General features: G+C 32.1%; 1 protein-coding gene and 2 pseudogenes across 1 annotated transcript in view; all 3 read left to right on the forward strand.

Annotated features, from left to right (window-relative positions):
• Window positions 1–18,592, forward strand: part of LOC136413612 (very long chain fatty acid elongase AAEL008004-like) — a 51,736-nt gene that overhangs the window by 24,983 nt on the left and 8,161 nt on the right. The window lies entirely within an intron of this gene.
• LOC136413626 (uncharacterized) lies at window positions 1,379–3,652 on the forward strand (annotated as a pseudogene).
• LOC136413458 (piggyBac transposable element-derived protein 3-like) lies at window positions 14,047–15,654 on the forward strand (annotated as a pseudogene).

Genomic DNA, 18,592 nt, shown 5'->3' on the forward strand with positions numbered 1-18,592 from the left:
AAAATACGAACAAGCCGAAAGGATTTCTGTATTAGCAAATTCATACAATATCGGTGTTCAAACAGTTCGTGATATAATCAAACAGAAACCCATCCAACAAAATCTTATACGAACAGACACAAATGAACTAGAACAACAGAAAGACTACTACAACTGCAGACAAAATGGAAAGACAACCTTCATAATTGGACCATACTTAATCCCCTTTGCCTAAAAAGACAAACTAGACAATCCCGATATCTCTCCCCTCCCACGACCCTGTTGGAGCATTATTCCAATTGAAAATATGTTCACTTTTTTTTTATTGCACATTATTGATATTGTAACATAGGCAGAAAGATCAATTGGTCGATAGCCTGTTTCTTGCGAAATAAAGATTTGTATATATATACAGGGTGTTACAAATTAGTAGGCCAATCCGCTAACCACAGATTCTTTGAGCGAAAATAAGTCGACTTTCCTTATGCGACTTTTTTCTTTGGCGTTTTATACTCTCTATACAGAGTGTTAAAGTTATTAAAAAATTAATTTATTTGGTTAATAACTTCGGTACTTCTTATCGTATTTTAATGAAATTTTTGTAGTTATGCACATTTCAAGGAGGCGTTCTTTTCCTATAATTTAGGTAAAAAAAATTAAACCGGAAAAGGGAAATTGGGGGTTACGGACACGGCCCCCCCCCCCCCAACTTTTTTTTGCGCGCGCCAATGGTGAACGTGTTTAGTTTTTTAAACTAAATATTCTTTTATCTTAATTTTTTCATTCTTGTAAAATTTTGATTTACCGCTTACTTTAGAAGATATTCCAGCACATTATCTCTCAATACATGGTACCCATTTTTCACTTATGTATATCGGGAACTTATGGATTATTTATTCCGGTACAAAATGTACGTTGCGTCACTATTGAAAAATCGAGTAGATATCTGTGATGATGCGTCAGGTTACCAAGGCAACGATTAGCTTTTATTTATTAAACATTATTGAGAGTAACTTTTAATTTTTCTTAAAAATAAATTTATAGAAGGCGCAGAACAATTTAAGTTGAAACCACAAATTTTTCAAAATATTCGTATCTCAGTAATAAAAAGAGCTCGGATGTGTATTGAAGAAGAGGGCAATTATATTGAACATTTAATTTAGATTCGTTCAATCCGTTTAATTGTAGTATTATTATTTATTTTTAACTTTTCAAAATCGTTGTCCGTTTGTTGAAATTTCTCAATTTACATAAAATTGAATAAAATCTAGCAGAAATACTTAGGAAAAGGTCTGTTTTACTTATAACATTTAAGATAAGTATGACAATATATCGTGTATTTAAAGATACGTTTCCGATATACTAAACGAAAAATAGTTACGATGTATTGAAAGGCAATATGCTGGAATATCTTCTAAAGTAAGCGGTAAATCAAAATTTTACAAGAATGAAAAAATTAAGATAAAAGAATATTTAGTTTAAAAAACTAAATACGTTCACCATTGGCGCGCGCAAAAAAAAGTTTGGGGGGGGGGGACGTGTCCGTAACCCCCAATTTCCCTTTTCCGATTTAATTTTTTTTTACCTAAATTATAGGAAAAGAACGTCTCCTTGAAATGTGCATAACTACAAAATTTCATTAAAATACGATAAGAAGTACCGAAGTTATTAACCAAATAAATTAATTTTTTAATAACTTTAACACTCTGTATAGAGAGTATAAAACGCCAAAGAAAAAAGTCGCATAAGGAAAGTCGACTTATTTTCGCTCAAAGAATCTGTGGTTAGCGGATTGGCCTACTAATTTGTAACACCCTGTATATACAGGGTGTCCGGTTTTCGTTGGACAGCGGCTGTATCGCGGTAAGTAGAGCAAGTAGCAACTTCGGACAAAAAAATTTATTACTAATGTGGCTATGAGAAATCTCTGGAAAATATTTTCAACTTCGTGAAATCGCCGTAAGGGGGCGTAGTAGGGACGGTAGTTCCTTAAAATCGATAAATCTATACTAAGTCACTAATTAAGTAGCACATTTTAATTTTCTATCAATAAGATTACAGCATTCTGAATTTTTTTTGTTTGACACATAATTTCATAACCCACACAATAAAAGTGGGGGAAGCCGATGAATCATTCTAAGTTCAAACTATCATATCTCTGTTTCTAATTATCCGATTTCAGTGATTCTGTACTTCATTGTGAGGGAATTATAAGCCGATTTAATATCCACATTGACCAAAAATCCATAGTCCAAGACAAAATCGCTAGAGGGCATTCTTTCAGGTAATGGCGATTTTCTTCATTTTTCTTTAATAAATCAAATGGAACTGTACTATTTTCATAAGCCCATCTTGTAGAGCTTTAAAAAACCTACATTTTTCCCGAAAGGCGCATTTCAATATTCTTTTTCGTTTTTGACTTATTGATAAATAACTGAAAATTTTAACTTACAACGAGTTTTCCAATAAACGGTAAGTAGGCTTTGGAGTGAAACCAAATGTTTTTGTTATTTTGACAAATAAATGTCATATTAACTACTTTACTATAGTTAATATTATTGTCGAGTTATTGATTACTGATAATATTCCTAATATTTCTAAGTATTTTGTAATGGCGTTTTCGAATGAAGAAGCTTACGATATGCTGGCTGTGTATTTTCAGTGTTACGAAAATGTGGCAATTGCAGCAAGAGAATACAGTGTTAAGTATCCATTGAGAAAACATCATTCAAGAAAAGTTTTTAAACGATTGGCTAACCGCCTTAAATTAACTGGAAATGTTCATCCTACTCGACCTGTTACGCAAAAACGCAGAACCCGAAATCAGCAAAATATTGTTAATATTTTATCCTATATTAATTATGATCCTAAACGGAGTACCAGAGAAGTAGCACGAGAGTTAAGTGTTCCAAAAACAATAATCCATGAAGTGCTAAAAGAGCATAAATTGCATCCGTATCACATTGTTTTGCATCAACTTTTGAGTGACTAGGATTTTGACAATCGGCTAAACTTTTGCCATTGGTTAGAGAATATGATATGTGATGAAATTGACTTCCTATCAAGAGTACTTTGGTCCGACGAAGCAACATTTAAAAGTAATGGACAATTAAATCTCCATAATAGTCATTATTGGTCGGAAAAAAATCCTCGTTGGATGCGTGAAGTTGACCATCAATATCGCTGGACTCTAAACGTATGGTGTGGAATAGTTGAAGGAAAAATTATTGGGCCATAATTTTTTGAACAACCTCTAAACGGGGAAAGATATTTGGTATTTTTGAGCGATTTTTTACCCACTCTTTTAGAGAATGTTACTTTGAGAACGAGGCAAACCATGTGGCTGCAACACGATGGTTGCCCAGTTCATTACGATAGACATGTACGTCGTTTTTTGGATGAGAAATTTCCCTCTCGGTGGATTGGGAGAGGAAGTATTTTTCCATGGCCACCACGGTCTCCTGATCTCACGTGTCTAGATTTCTATTTTTGGGGACGTATAAAAGATCTTGTATATAAGGAGAGTCCTACCACCAAGAACAATATGAAGGTTCGAATAAAAAACGCCATCCTAAGTTTAAGTAAACATGAAATTGAGAGATCTGTAAATTCGACTTTGCCAAGAATTCGACGATGTATTGAATGTGACGGAAAACATTTCGAACATTTATAGCTTTTAACTTTAGAACTAATTTCCTTCTTCTAACTTTTAAACTTAATTTTTTCTGAATATTGTTTTTTTTTTTTTAATAAAATGAATTAAGTTATGTGTTTGTAAATTAAAGAATTTAATAACATTTATTTGTCAAAATAACAAAAACATTTGGTTTCACTCCAAAGCCTACTTACCGTTTATTGGAAAACTCGTTGTAAGTTAAAATTTTCAGTTATTTATCAATAAGTCAAAAACGAAAAAGAATATTGAAATGCGCCTTTCGGGAAAAATGTAGGTTTTTTAAAGCTCTACAAGATGGGCTTATGAAAATAGTACAGTTCCATTTGATTTATTAAAGAAAAATGAAGAAAATCGCCATTACCTGAAAGAATGCCCTCTAGCGATTTTGTCTTGGACTATGGATTTTTGGTCAATGTGGATATTAAATCGGCTTATAATTCCCTCACAATGAAGTACAGAATCACTGAAATCGGATAATTAGAAACAGAGATATGATAGTTTGAACTTAGAATGATTCATCGGCTTCCCCCACTTTTATTGTGTGGGTTATGAAATTATGTGTCAAACAAAAAAAATTCAGAATGCTGTAATCTTATTGATAGAAAATTAAAATGTGCTACTTAATTAGTGACTTAGTATAGATTTGTCGATTTTAAGGAACTACCGTCCCTACTACGCCCCCTTACGGCGATTTCACGAAGTTGAAAATATTTTCCAGAGATTTCTCATAGTCACATTAGTAATAAATTTTTTTGTCCGAAGTTGCTACTTGCTCTACTTACCGAGATACAACCGCTGTCCAACGAAAACCGGACATCCTTATATCAAACAGAAAGACAACAAAAGCCTCAACTTTTAATGATTTAGACAAAGCAATTTATCAGTGGTTTAGGCAAAAACATGTAGAAAGTCGCCCTGTGTCTGGACCACTACTTATTGAAAAAGAGAAATGGTTCCACAATAGAATGCAAATTGAAAAACCATTTCAAGCATTACAAGGTTGGCTTCAAAGACTCAAAACACGTTATCCAATACGGCAATTAGAAGTTCAAGGTGAATAACTAAGTGCAGATAAAAATGCAGTTGATTTGTATCTTTCTGAAGTTAAAAGTTTGATTGATAAACATAAATTACCTCCCGAACAAGTCTATAATGCAAATGAAACTGGGTTGTTTTGGAAGTCGTTACCGTCTAAAACGCTTGCTATGGATACGGAACGTTTTACTTCTGGTCACAAACCAAATAAGGAAAGATTGACGTTGATGCCGTATTTGAATGCTAATGAACTGACGCTAGAAACTGAAACTATTATGTATTGGAAAATTGAAAAATCCACGATCGTTTAGATGAACAAAAGTAAAAACATTACCGATAACTTACCAAAATCAAGTCAAAGCATGGATGAACCAAGAAATTTTTAAAAAGTGTTTTTTGAAGAATTTATTCCTGCAGTGAAGTTTCATCTCAAATCAAAAAACTTCACAGAAAAAGCTGTGCTATTGATGGGTAATGCTCCATCGCATCCAGATAAAAACATTCTGAAAACAAACGATGGTCAAATTTTTGTTGAGTTTTTACCATCGAATGTTACATCGTTGTTACAGCCGATGGATCAGGGAGTTAGAGGAGCCTTGAAACGAGCATTTCGCAAAAATATTTTAAGGCTACTTTTAGAAGAAGACTGCAGTTTTTGAAATAATTTTGGAAAAAATGGAACATCAAACATGCTATTTTTGCAGCGGTTGAAAGTTGGAACGATGTAAAAAATGTAACTTTACAAAGATCATGTTACGATTTGTGGCCACAGATAGAAGAAAATAGCGCGAACCTATGCAAGAAGTACAAACTAAAGTTTATTGAATGTAGTAAAAAATGTTATTGAATTTGATAATGTCACCTGAGAACATATGACTGAATACTTAAATTCTGACTTGAACGAACCAGGATATCTGCTTTGGGGTGATGATGAAGTTGCGTATACATCATCAAACAGAGCTAAATAATGAAAAGTCTAGGGAAGAATCAGATGTTGCTGAAGTGTCGCAATCTGAGGAGGCAAAGCTGCTTCCAGAAGATGCCTTAAGGTACGCAAATGCCTTGTTAAGTTTTTTAGATAATGAAAATGATTCTGATTGATTACATGGATATTTTAAGTTTACTCAAGATTTGAACGTTCATTTGTACGAAAATTCCCGGTAAAAAATGTCAAACTCAAATAACTGACTTTTTTTAGTCCTAAGTTGTATACATATTTATTAAAATGTTTTTGTATGTATGTATGTATGTATGTATACAGGGTCATTCACGGTAAGTGTCCTATTAAAAGTTCACGGGGTTGTAATATAGCTAGAGATCTGAAATTTTGGATACCAATGTAATGGAGTTTGATCTATTCAATTAAAATGTTGGTATCATTGCGACTTTGCCAGATGTATGTGTAACTGAACACAACTTTGTTATTTTAAATGCCACAGCCAGTATTTTATTAGATTTTCGAATTGCCCAGAAGATTTAAACCCCAGTTTATGCACCATATGCCATAGCTATGATGAACCGTTTTCAAAATAAACTTTTTTTGGCTGATTTGGCAACAAATAGCTCTAAATTAAAAAGCACATATCTTTTTAACTATCATAGCTAGAGCGCTAAAATTTGAGCTACAGACTCTTATTAGTTATCTTTATTTTCTAGCATTATAAATTTTTTGTATTTAGATACAGGCCGTGGAAAAATTAATGCGATATCGGAACGATATATGTAAATGTGAGTGTTAAATCATAATCTTAAATAGAACACCCTATATTTTTGGATGGCATATGAAAGATCAATAAATTCTCTATTGAAAATTATTATACATCGATACAATTATTTTCAGTCGTTTTTGAGATATTTGCAAAAATTAGAATCTTTGAGAGTAAAAGGTATCACTCATTAGTTGATTTCATTAGAAGGAGGCTATGGGTTACTATGGAAGCATTATAAATAAGTAATTGATTTTTTGCAATATTCTCCATATTATTAATTAAGCATTAGATTAGAAATTTCTTGAAATAAGAAATGGTTTTTGAATATTCAAATAGGGATATGTTAAATTTATTTTATATCCACGGTGAGTGCGACAGATTGACGTCAAGAACATGTAGAAAATTGAATGAAAAATATCCCTACTTGCCTCCAATGACGGAAAAAAAATTCCGAAGATTTGAATAGAATTTTCGCGAATATGGTTGCATTCATTCCCAAAGAAGACTGCCAAAGCCAGTTACAAATTCTGAAGAGAATGAGACAAACGTGCTCGCGTATTTCCAGGCCTTTTCACATGCGTCAATATCATCTGCATAAAGAGATTAGAGAATTTCCTACTCATCAATCCAACGCATTTTAAGGAAAAAATAAATTTCATAATTATAAATTCATCACAGTACAGCAACTTCTTCCTGGTGATGCACAACCACGTATACATTTTTGTGAAATGATTTTGATGAGAACTCAAGAAGATCCAAACTTTTTGAAACAAATTATTCGGACGAATGAAGCCAAATTTTCCCGGGAAGGGATATTTAATAGACGCAATAATCACATTTGGTCTTCCCAAAACCCAAAAATCTTGCGAGAAAGGGGATTTCAATTTAAATTTAGTTTTAACGTGTTTTGTTTAATTATGGATAATAAACTAAAATATTTTATTTACCGAGAAAAATTAAACAGTGGAAAATATTTGGATATTTTAAGAACAACAGTTACCGAGTTTATAGACAATTTACCATTAAATTTATATGGGAACTGTTGGTATCAATTAGATGGTGCTCCTGCTCACTGCACTAATGAAGTGAGTGCTCAACTTACTTTAATGTTTGAAGATCGATGGATACGGCGTTTGGGTCCTTGGAATTGGCCAACCCGGTCACTAGATCTTACACTGGTTGATGCTTATTTATGGGGTGTCATTAAAAATAGAGTATACCGGGACGAGGTGCAAAATATTGAACAGTTAGAGGAACGAGTGAAAGAAGCATTTGATCTACTTGACCCAAATGAGCTACAGAGAGCTACAAACATCCATGTTATGAATTAAATTCAAGAATGAAGAACGGTGGCCATTTTCAACAAAATCTGTAATTTTAAGTGTATTACTTAGATCTAGTTTACTATAAAGAATGTTACAATTTCGTTTATTTTACGTTGTTAACCCATAGCCTCCTCCTAATGAAATCAACTAATGAGTGATACCTTTTACTCTCAAAGATTCTATTTTTCTAAATATCTCAAAAACGACTGAAAATAATTGTATCGATGTATAATAATTTTCGATAGAGAATTTATTGATCTTTCATATGTCATCCAAAAATATAGGGTGTTCTATTTATGATTATGATTTAACACTCACATTTATATCGTTCCGATATCGCATTAATTTTTCCACGGCCTGTATGTAAATACAAAAAATTTATAATGCTAGAAAATAAAGATAACTAATAAGAGTCTGTAGCTCAAATTTCAGCGCTCTAGCTATGATAGTTAAAAAGATATGTGCTTTTTAATTTAGAGCTATTTGTTGCCAAATCAGCCAAAAAAAGTTTATTTTGAAAACGGTTCATCATAGCTATGGCATATGGTGCATAAACTGGGGTTTAAATCTTCTGGGCAATTCGAAAATCTAATAAAATACTGGCTGTGGCATTTAAAATAACAAAGTTGTGTTCAGTTACACATACATCTGGCAACGTCGCAATAATACCAACATTTTAATTGAATAGATTAAACTCCATTACATTGGTATCCAAAATTTCAGATCTCTAGCTATATTACAACCCCGTGAACTTTTAATAGAACACTCACCGTGAATTACCCGTATATATAAAAACACTAGTTCTTTGAAATTAAAAAATTGGGCATTTTTTCCATTATCCATGTTTTTTGGTTATAAGGAAACCGCCTTGCAGTTATTACACCGGATAATCGAGATTCGCTTATAGTTAAATATATGTAAAATACATTTCAAATGCGTTTGATATTGGTAAATTTCGATAAATACCTAATTGGCCGACTGCGTCAGAATGGCTAATGTATACAAGTTTTGCGTTCGCAATATTTTCAAGAAATATTGATTGTTTTGACCTAAAATACAAATCCTTTGTAAATTAGGCGACAGTATGAAATTAAACAATATACGAGACATGTCTATTAGGTGTTGTTACAATACTTGTTAACATTTTCCAAATTGAACTCCTGACGTCATTTCATGCGTATAAAACTAGCAAATCAATCACCTATTCGACAAGGTATATAAATTAATGTTTTTTACGTACATAAATACAACTCTAAAACCATGAATCCAGCTAAAGACCTTCAAACCCTACCTTAAATAACTAACATTGCAACGGTTATTGTAGGTTAGTAATATAGAATTATGACTATGAAGGTATTGAATTTGTCTCTTAAAAAACTCACATAAGTTTAAACAAAGAAGAAAAACTTGACATTATTTTACACAATGTAAAGAATCCGGTGGATGAAATATGAATCTGTGGATAAAATAAAGAAATAGTAGGATCTGCAGTCTGATATGCATCATATTGTTGGAAAACTAGTATTATTTAACTAACGTACGACGTCATTATTAAGATCTACACATAGATATTTGCAAAATTAGTGGAAAGTTCTCGTCCTCTCTCTTCAATTAAAAACAAGAAATCTGCCAAAAAAATATTTTATTGTTGAAAACCTTTCCAGTCAGTGACTTGCAACAAAATATACTTAACTATTATAAGTGTTACGGTCCACTTTCTTCTGAGAGAACATTCCATGAAGAAATTACGTAAAACTGGTAAACCCGACTTGTCTTCTACGGTAAGAATTACGTCTGGGTGTTACTGGATTGCCAAATCTGAATGTATGACCAACTTTTACATGTTTACTTTTGCGTTTAACATTGAAGTCACTTGAGCAAACTTTCGATGCAAGGTTAGTGGAGGTTTTTAATCAGCAAAAATGTAGTTCGGTTTACTGAAATTATACTCGGAGAACCACGAAAAAATTCAATGATCGATGCTTATTTTAAGATCGACGGTTGTCCATGACCTAAAACGTCCTCTGACCTTGCCTAAATTTTTAGTGAAAGTAAAAAGTAATGCATAATATTACCTCACTTGTTTTTGTTTGATCCATTGCATTAAAGCATTTATTGAGGCCAAGCCATCGTCTGAGTAAGTTGTAGTAGTCTTAAGATAACTGTATACACGAATAATATCCGTAAATGTGATAGAGCCTGAGGCTGAGTTGGTCATCTACCTGGCAGATGCGAGCGACTCGAATATGAACAAAGTAGGTCATGCACACGGTTTATGAAAATAATAATTTCATGGATGAATAATGAAACGATGATATAATGATTATCGATAGCTTGAAGCCGCCGAGATACAAAAAAATGAAAGTGACCGCCTTGGAGAGTAAAAATACGCAAATCTATTTTGACTGCATGGAAAGTAATCGTATTGAATTCGGCTACATGTGGGAGCAGATGCTTACTTTTGGAATTTATTTGTTTTTCGCACCATTATAAGTTTTAATAAGTGTTGTGGCTACGCATTATGGATAACTCAATAGATTTAAAGTTACGAAATGAAATACAAATCTTTATTTTTACAAAAGAAAACATTCCTACTTTTGGCGATTAGTGTTGATATTTGTACTTACCTACATTTTTCTACTGTTACATACTTTACAAAAACTACGAACCATTTGATTGATGAAACCATTTGGATTCAATATAGTAGCCTTTCATGGAAATTCATCTCGTTCGTTTTTTGTAGCCTAAAAATGCCACAAAAATCGCAACTAGGTAATAACTTTCTTTCGAACGGCCCTCTCATATTCAAAAAGTTCAATCAAGACATATTGCCCGCGAATCCTGCTCAACGTTTAAATTTTTGTCGATTTATAATCTACAGAAGAATTGAAAATCCAAATTTTAGTAAAAGAACTTTTTTTACAGTTGAAGCTGTTTTTACTAGATGCGGTATTTTTAATGTGCATAATGAACATGTTTATGCTTAAGAAAATCCTCAAGAGACAATAGTGACTCATTATCAGCATCGATTTAAGTAAATGTCTGGGCTGGAATTGTAGATAATTTTATTGTTGGTCCCTTTGTAATACCAGATACGCTGAATAGTGATAACTACTTGAATCTTTTACTACAAACTCTACCTATTTTATTAGAAGATTTACCCTTACTCCTTCGTCGTGATCTTTGGTTTATGCATGATGACGCGCCTCCTCATTTTACATTAAATGTAAGACAACATTTAAATGAGGAATACCCACAAAGCTGGATTGGAAGAGGAAGTGATGCACCTGTGAATTGACCGGCTCTATCGCCAGACTTGACACCCTATAATTTTTTTTGTGAGGTGCTTTGAATTCAAAGGTTTATGGATTCCCAGTTTATACCCGACAAGAATTAGAGGCAAGAATAATTCATGAAGTGGAATTATTGAAGAATACTCCTGAAATATTGTTCAGAGCACAATATAATTTCTTAAAAATAATTAACTTGTGCATACAGGAAAATGGTGAGCATTTTGAATATTTGCTGTGATAGCAAATTAAATTAAAAAAAAAAATGAAACTAAAAATTTACATAAGTTAATTTTATTCCTCTTTGTTGTTTCTTTGTTAGTTATAATTTTTGTTTTATCTTTAATAATACAATAATTGTTTTTGAAAAACTAACACTTCTTTTAACAAGAAATAATTTTAAGGCAATTTGTATGCATCATCAGATTTAGATGCGTTTTTCTCGGAAATCGTTGCTTCTAGCGACTTCAATAAAAGACTTTTCTAAGTACAATAGATAAGGAACAAGATTTTTCAATGCTAAAATAATATACACCGTGGTACAAAAAAGTTGCAGAGGTTTAAATGTGTCCTAATGATCGTTTATGGCACCATCTAGAAGAAACAATTAAATCGTCAATAAATTTAAATTTCGCATCCTAAAACACTCTCACATACAAAATTTCGTGAAATTAACTCAAATAAATTGAAAGATCTTAAAGTCTTTGACATCCTGTAGTTCCGCGATTAACAAATTTTGGACTGAGGCAAGTTTAGTTAAATCGACTTATTTTAGTCAAATAATATTTGGTATTATTTTGACCACGCAATTCGAAGATATCCTATATAATTCTTCGTCGCCATCCAAAATGTTTAATAAAAATGTAAATTTACTATATCTGACTGTTGGTTTAGTGGAAGTTGCTAGGGAATTCTCTTTGTCAACTTTATAGAAGATATAAAAATCATAGCTATTTAAAGTTATCATGCAAAAGTTAGCGATCACTGGCCACTTTGAGCATGTATTGTAACTTCTGGTAATCACTAACAAATTTAAAACGCCATTGATCGGTGAAACTTCGTAATTGTATAGAAAGCTTCTCTGTCGATTATAGGATAATGTTTAGAGGTAAAAGCATTTGCTTAATCCTCTTAATGAGTTCATCCTATGTCGCAAATATATCACATTATAATTGAGCCAATCACATTTCAACTCGTCTTTTAAATTTTGCACCCTGTAGTTGTCCTAAGATCTATAGAATATCTTTCAGGTAACAGACAACGTCACGTAGCCCTGCCAGTAGCTGATCCACAAACTCTTATTTTTATGGGGAAAATATCCTTTCGGAGTTGCTATGACTAAGTACTTCTGTAAATGTGGAAGAACTTGATCCTTACCGTTTCAAAAGTCGTTGAAGAATAAGTTGAAAATTAATTATGATAGAATATTACCATTCTAGTATCCATCCAGACTATCAAGAGTATGATCTAGGTTTCATCCTACTTCCCTACCCTTATACAGGGTGAGTCAGAAAGAATGGGCCAACACTAAACTGGAAATACGAGTCACCCAAATATTGTGATTGAGCTCAACATGGCTTATACCAATATCACTGGTTTAAGAGATACAGTGTGTTTAAAGCTTAAATTTTGTTCTGAAATATCTCAATAATTAAGAAAGCTTTGATGGTATAAATATGAAAATTGGTAGTTTTGTTTTTTGGTGTGAGAATTACGAATTTTCAGATTATTTTGACGTTGCTTCTAGAGGGCGCTAGTTTCACCGCATTATTTAAGTAATTTAAGACATATTTTTTTATCTGTTGAGCCATCAAAAACAGAAGAACAAAAAAAAAACAGAAACAAAAAAACAGAAGAAACAAGTCGAGAATTTAAAAAAAATGCTCAATTCTATAGAAAGAATGTGCTCTTGTTTAGGTTGCCTAAATTATCGGTTTTTAAGTTATTTGCATTTAAAAGGTTCAATATATTTTGTTATGATTTTTTTATTCTTAAAAGAAGGAAAGGTACGGAGAAATAATCAATGCAACAATAAATAACAATAACAAGTATTGGTAATAGTGATAATGACAAACTTTAAATCATATGTTGGAAGTGTCCACCACCTACCTCAATACATTTTAAAATACACTTTCTTAAATATCTCTGAATGTTAAACAAAATTTCCCTATTATTTTAAAATATATTCGTGGTTTTTTGTATTCTCTGTCGCAGATCTTGAAGAGCACGGAAATTAATTTTAAAAAATCATAGCAAAATACATTGAACCTTTTAAATGCAAATAACTTAAAAACCGATAGTTTAGACAATCTAAACGAGAATGCATTTTCTCTGTAGAATTGAGCGTTCTTTTAAATTTTTGACTTGTTTTAAACATGGCTCAACAGGCAAAAAAAATATATGTCAAATTACTTAAATAATACGGTGGGACGAGCGCCCTCTAGGAGCAACGTCAAAATAACTTTAAAATTCGCAATTTTCACACCAAAAAACATAAAACTACCTATTCTCAGATTTATACTATCAAATATTTCTTAATTATTGAAAAATTTCAGAATAAAATTTAAACTTTGAACATACTGTATCTCTTAACCCATTTTGTCCCAGTGGTGCATTATCGAACCACACATTTTATGATTTTTTTTTGCTAAATCCAATATATATTCTTTCATACCTATTTAGAAATTTTATTACTATTAGATTATAGAACTTAGTATCGTACATACTGTTGATTTTTGTTTTAAAACAAAAAAATTATGACATCTTAGAGTCATGGAAAACGCTGCATAATTTTGTGTCAAATGTTGAAGTGATTCAAATATAGTAAGGTAATTTATTTTTGCAAAGTATAATCTTTTTTGATAAGTCTATAATATGTAGATTACATAGTAGAAAAAGTGCATTTGAATTGTCATATAAATTATCACTTATTTTGTGTAAATAATACCGGTGCCTAAACGCACCACTGGTTTTATCTATGAAATAAAATCAAGTTATTGCAATTTTCGAAAAGTGTGTGCATTCAGAGTGAATAGTCGCCGATTAGTGTATTGTTTAGTATTTATTTGTTTCTTGTGTTGGGAAAATACCCAACACTATTCTAGAATAAATAAACCCATCTATCTGCCCAATTTATTGCTCAGACTAAATAATGTCATTACTCACAAAATCTACCCAAATTATTGCTTAGACTAAATAAGGTAATTACCGATAATGTTGATATAGGCATAAAGTTCCAATCAATTTATAGGTTTGAAAACTGATCCTCATGAGAAAATCATTTGGATTTTTATTGACTCAATACTCTTTTTTGTGGCTATGATCTCACGATGAAGAAAAAACGAATTAGTTGGTTTGAGTCTCTCTAAGCGAACAAAACTCACATCTCTCTATAACCCAGGTGCCTATTAGAATTTCAGTAACTATACAGTGTAGTTTTGTTGAGTGACCGTGTATTCATCCAGTGTTTTTTTTGTATCGGTTCAGCGCCATATAAGCTGTAGTCCGTTCATTTGATATTTAATTACAATAAAAAAAATCCATATGTCGTTTTCGAAGTATTTTACTCAAAAAGAATTAGAAGCAGCCTTGGAGGAGATCGTGACGGATTTGCAGAATAATGATGAAAGTCGTAAGTATTACTTGTATTTACATATTTTTATATGTATGTATTAGATGCAATATGGTAATATTCAGTTTTTTGCGAATTTAAGCTAAAAGTAAGAAAAGATAATATTTTCAGAACATATTGACGCTGTTTATATTCCACCCGACGTGGATACTTTGACCGATGAGGAAAATATAAACGATGAAAATAATCTACAAGAGTTTGAGGAACCAACTGATATAGTTGGAACTTTCGAATTACATCTACCGGAATATACAAATCAGTCGTGTACGAATCAGTCCTGTACTTTGTTGACCAATGAAGCTCAATGGGATTCATCGGATGATGAAACTTTGGGAGTCCAAAAGGAGACGTTTGCTTTCGGCAAATGAAAGGCTTGCTTCTACAGTCAAATGGAGGAAAGGTCAAATTGAATATACTCACGCACCTATATCTGATGAATTTCAATCACGCGAGAAACTAAAAAATAAGCTCTCGGGGAAAACTCCCCTTGAAATATTTTTTATGTTTTTTGATGATGAAGTGATTGACTTGGTTTTAAATTTTTCGGTAAAATATGCTCAAGACAATAACCACCATGAATTTTTATTATCAAAAAACGAATTTTTAAATTTTATAGGAATTTTACTTTTTTCTGGTTACCATTCATTACCACATATTCAACATTATTGGTCTACTGATGACCGTCTGTTACCAGTGGTGCGTTAATGCACCATGAAATATTATGCTGTTTTTTATATGAAATAAAGTTTTATGTACAAAATAATTCAATTTTAGTTATTTTGTGTAAGATTGTAACATTATGGTATAAATTTTCGTTAAAATTATTAGTAGTATCCTTATGTGTCCCAAAACAGTATTTCATATATATTCCCAATGGTTCGTTTACGCACCAGTATTTTTTTTTGTACATAATTTTTTTCTAGTTTTTTTTGACATATGTAATGTATTCTTAAATGTAACAAAATAAATATTTACAAACAAAAAATTCGTTTTGTTTAATTTTTCGATGCTTGGGACAAGATGGGTTAAATCAGCGACATTAGTATAAGCCATGTTGAGCTTAATTATAACATTTTGGTGACTAGTATCTACAGCTTAGTGTTAGCCCATTATTTCTTTCTCATCCTGTATAATGTAGCAAGCAAAGTAACATTTGTTATAAAACATAATAGTTAAAAGTGGATTTGGGAAGCTTTAGTTGGTTTTACTTATTTTTATTATTATTATTACAGGTTGAAATTAATTACGCTCTGGATATTTCTAATAGTGGCCGTGTTAATTATTTCGCCTTCGATAAATGCTGTTACTATGTGTTTTCAACTATCATTTCATCCTGACGTTGAACATCAATTTGTTAATGTTTTATGGTACTTAATACGCTATCGCTAATATAGGAACAGTTCATTTTGTTAAAAAGTACACGAGTACGTGTGTAATAGCTTGAACCTTTGAATGGGAATAAACGATGTTTAAGCTTAAAACAAGGTAAATTGCTTAATGGATTGGAAACTAATGGATTTCTTACATTGAAAGTTAATTTTTCTAGTCACAGCTATAAATTAAGGCAATTTCATGTTTTCGAGGGTTCGATCGTTTTTATTATGAATTCTCAAAACGCTTTCTCTGATGAAATTACTGAATAACATTGATACATTTCACAGATCATAATATTCCTTATAGCTCTGTTTTGTCGAAGCTGAAATATTCAGGATGTAGAAATTCAATATTCCTCTAATAAGATCATATATATGTATGTCTAGCAAATATAGGGAAGATATACCCTCATAACTTGCTGTCGTCAAGGGAGACATATAATACATATTTCTTTCCCCTGTCGCGTTAAAAGGGCAAAATTACCCGTTCATTAGACCATACATATCGATCTCCCGCATAACCAACTAATAAAAACTTGGGGAAGTGATTCAGTTTGAGCTTTTCGGAATTACATATTCAGATCTACCATATCTTTGTTAAGAAGAATATCTTCCATACGAAAGTTTGAATTTTTGTCTAAAAAAGGTATCAGCTAATGGAATGAGACATTGGATATGCAGCTCCCAATTGAAATGGGGCCAAAACATTTGCAAAAATTTCACCATACTACTGAGGCCATTTTCCACATCCAAAAATGACAATATCGTCGATTTAGCATGTCAATCACACACACAACACCCAAGGTATTAGAGATTTCGTTTGAAATACCGTCGGCATTTACGTGTAGTTATGCACATGGTGAACTAGGAAGTAACAGTGAGTTGGACGTACTTATTAAGCGGTGTTTGGTTGGTTTTTGGGACCTACTTTCGCAACTAATTGATTTGTTAAGAATGGAGATGAATTGCAACTACATTATTATAAGGCCTATGTTTTGAAATAATTCGTGTTGTAACATCCCTTAACCGCCTATCCCATATTTATGAACATTTTTGTTCCTATCGTGACTAAGTGGCATCGCTTAGTTTTTGAGGCATACACGAAATGATACATGTTATATCCCAACATATTAATAATAGCATAATGAATTCGACTTGCCTTTAAAATGGCATTAATAGCAAGACCCTCCAAATATCTTTTATTACGTTTTTTGTCGTTAGTCGTGATTATTGTTTTTATAAGTTGCAATGTTTATTACGATTACTTTGAAACAAACACATATTACAATAAACATCTACGTTAGGTACCCATCGAAATGATCTTTCTCCTTATTATTAACTTCCTCAATACTTGAATTGGCATACAATGCTTGATTTGTGAATACTAATTATTCTTAATAAATAATTATTTATAGCTTTTGTTTAGTAATTTCATTCAGAGTCTCAGGCGGAGACCTCTGAAAGGCTATCGGTCGTGTTAACCACATTTGTTTCTATTTAGTTATGTATATTTCTCGAGGTTTAACCTGCAATCTATTAGCATAGGTCAGCGACTTATTACTGCATCGGCTTTAATTGTCATTTATACTATTCTACGTTACGTTGTAGGTATAAATTCAACAGATTTCCGTAGTGAAGTGATTCATGTTTTCTTGAAATTGTTGATGCATATATTGGTTTAGAATGATTAACATTCTTGTTGGAGCAATTTCAATAAATCTTGGGTTTGATGATTTATCTGAAAATGGTAGAAAAAATGTATAGATTCATTAGAGGTGTTACAATTATTTTTCCACGATAACGTATAGTAAATAAGCGTCATAAAATATGAAATAAATGTTTTTATCGGCACAAATTTGACGAGGTTTTTGTCTTTTGGTGGACTTCTGTAGGTTCATTATCATCTTTCGTTTGAAATTAAATATTCAACACTTAGAATTTTTTTATAATTTGAAAAAGGGAGAATCTTTGAAAAATATTTTTTGTTACTTCTGAGTAAGTACTCTAAAATAATTTAAATCTAAACGAATGTCGCAAGAAATATCTTACAGCAAAACATCTAGTACTTTGCTTTGGTGTGCGGCATTTGGTGCGCCATTCACTTAAATTCCATTGGTTTGAGCTATTAGGCTTCCAAGCAGTGTTTACTGCATACCTCATGTTGCGTGTTCTATGTATCCTGTATTTCTGGTATGCGGCTTACCTTAGCCCGGTCACACATTTAAAATGAAGGAGATGTGACACATGCACCATGACATTTTCAGCAATACTACTTGGCATACTGCTTGATGACATAACGTTGCAAATCATTGGAATTTAAACAGATGTGTTACGATGTATCGTACACCAGTGCAAAATTTGCGTGCGTTGTTCTGGTATGCGATGCTTCCAATGACATCCAATTAAATTCAGTTGATTTGTTCCAGTCTATCTCCAAGCAGTATTTTCTGTGTATTCTATGTTACATGTCTTATGTATCATGCATCTTTGGTGTGCAACCACAATATAGATTTTGTCCGATGATTGGTAGGCGTCTTAATTTGGTACCCGAAATTGATGATTCTTTCTCATTTT

This window comes from Euwallacea similis, chromosome 14 (genome assembly GCF_039881205.1).
Source record: "Euwallacea similis isolate ESF13 chromosome 14, ESF131.1, whole genome shotgun sequence".
Classification (NCBI taxonomy): domain Eukaryota; kingdom Metazoa; phylum Arthropoda; class Insecta; order Coleoptera; family Curculionidae; genus Euwallacea; species Euwallacea similis.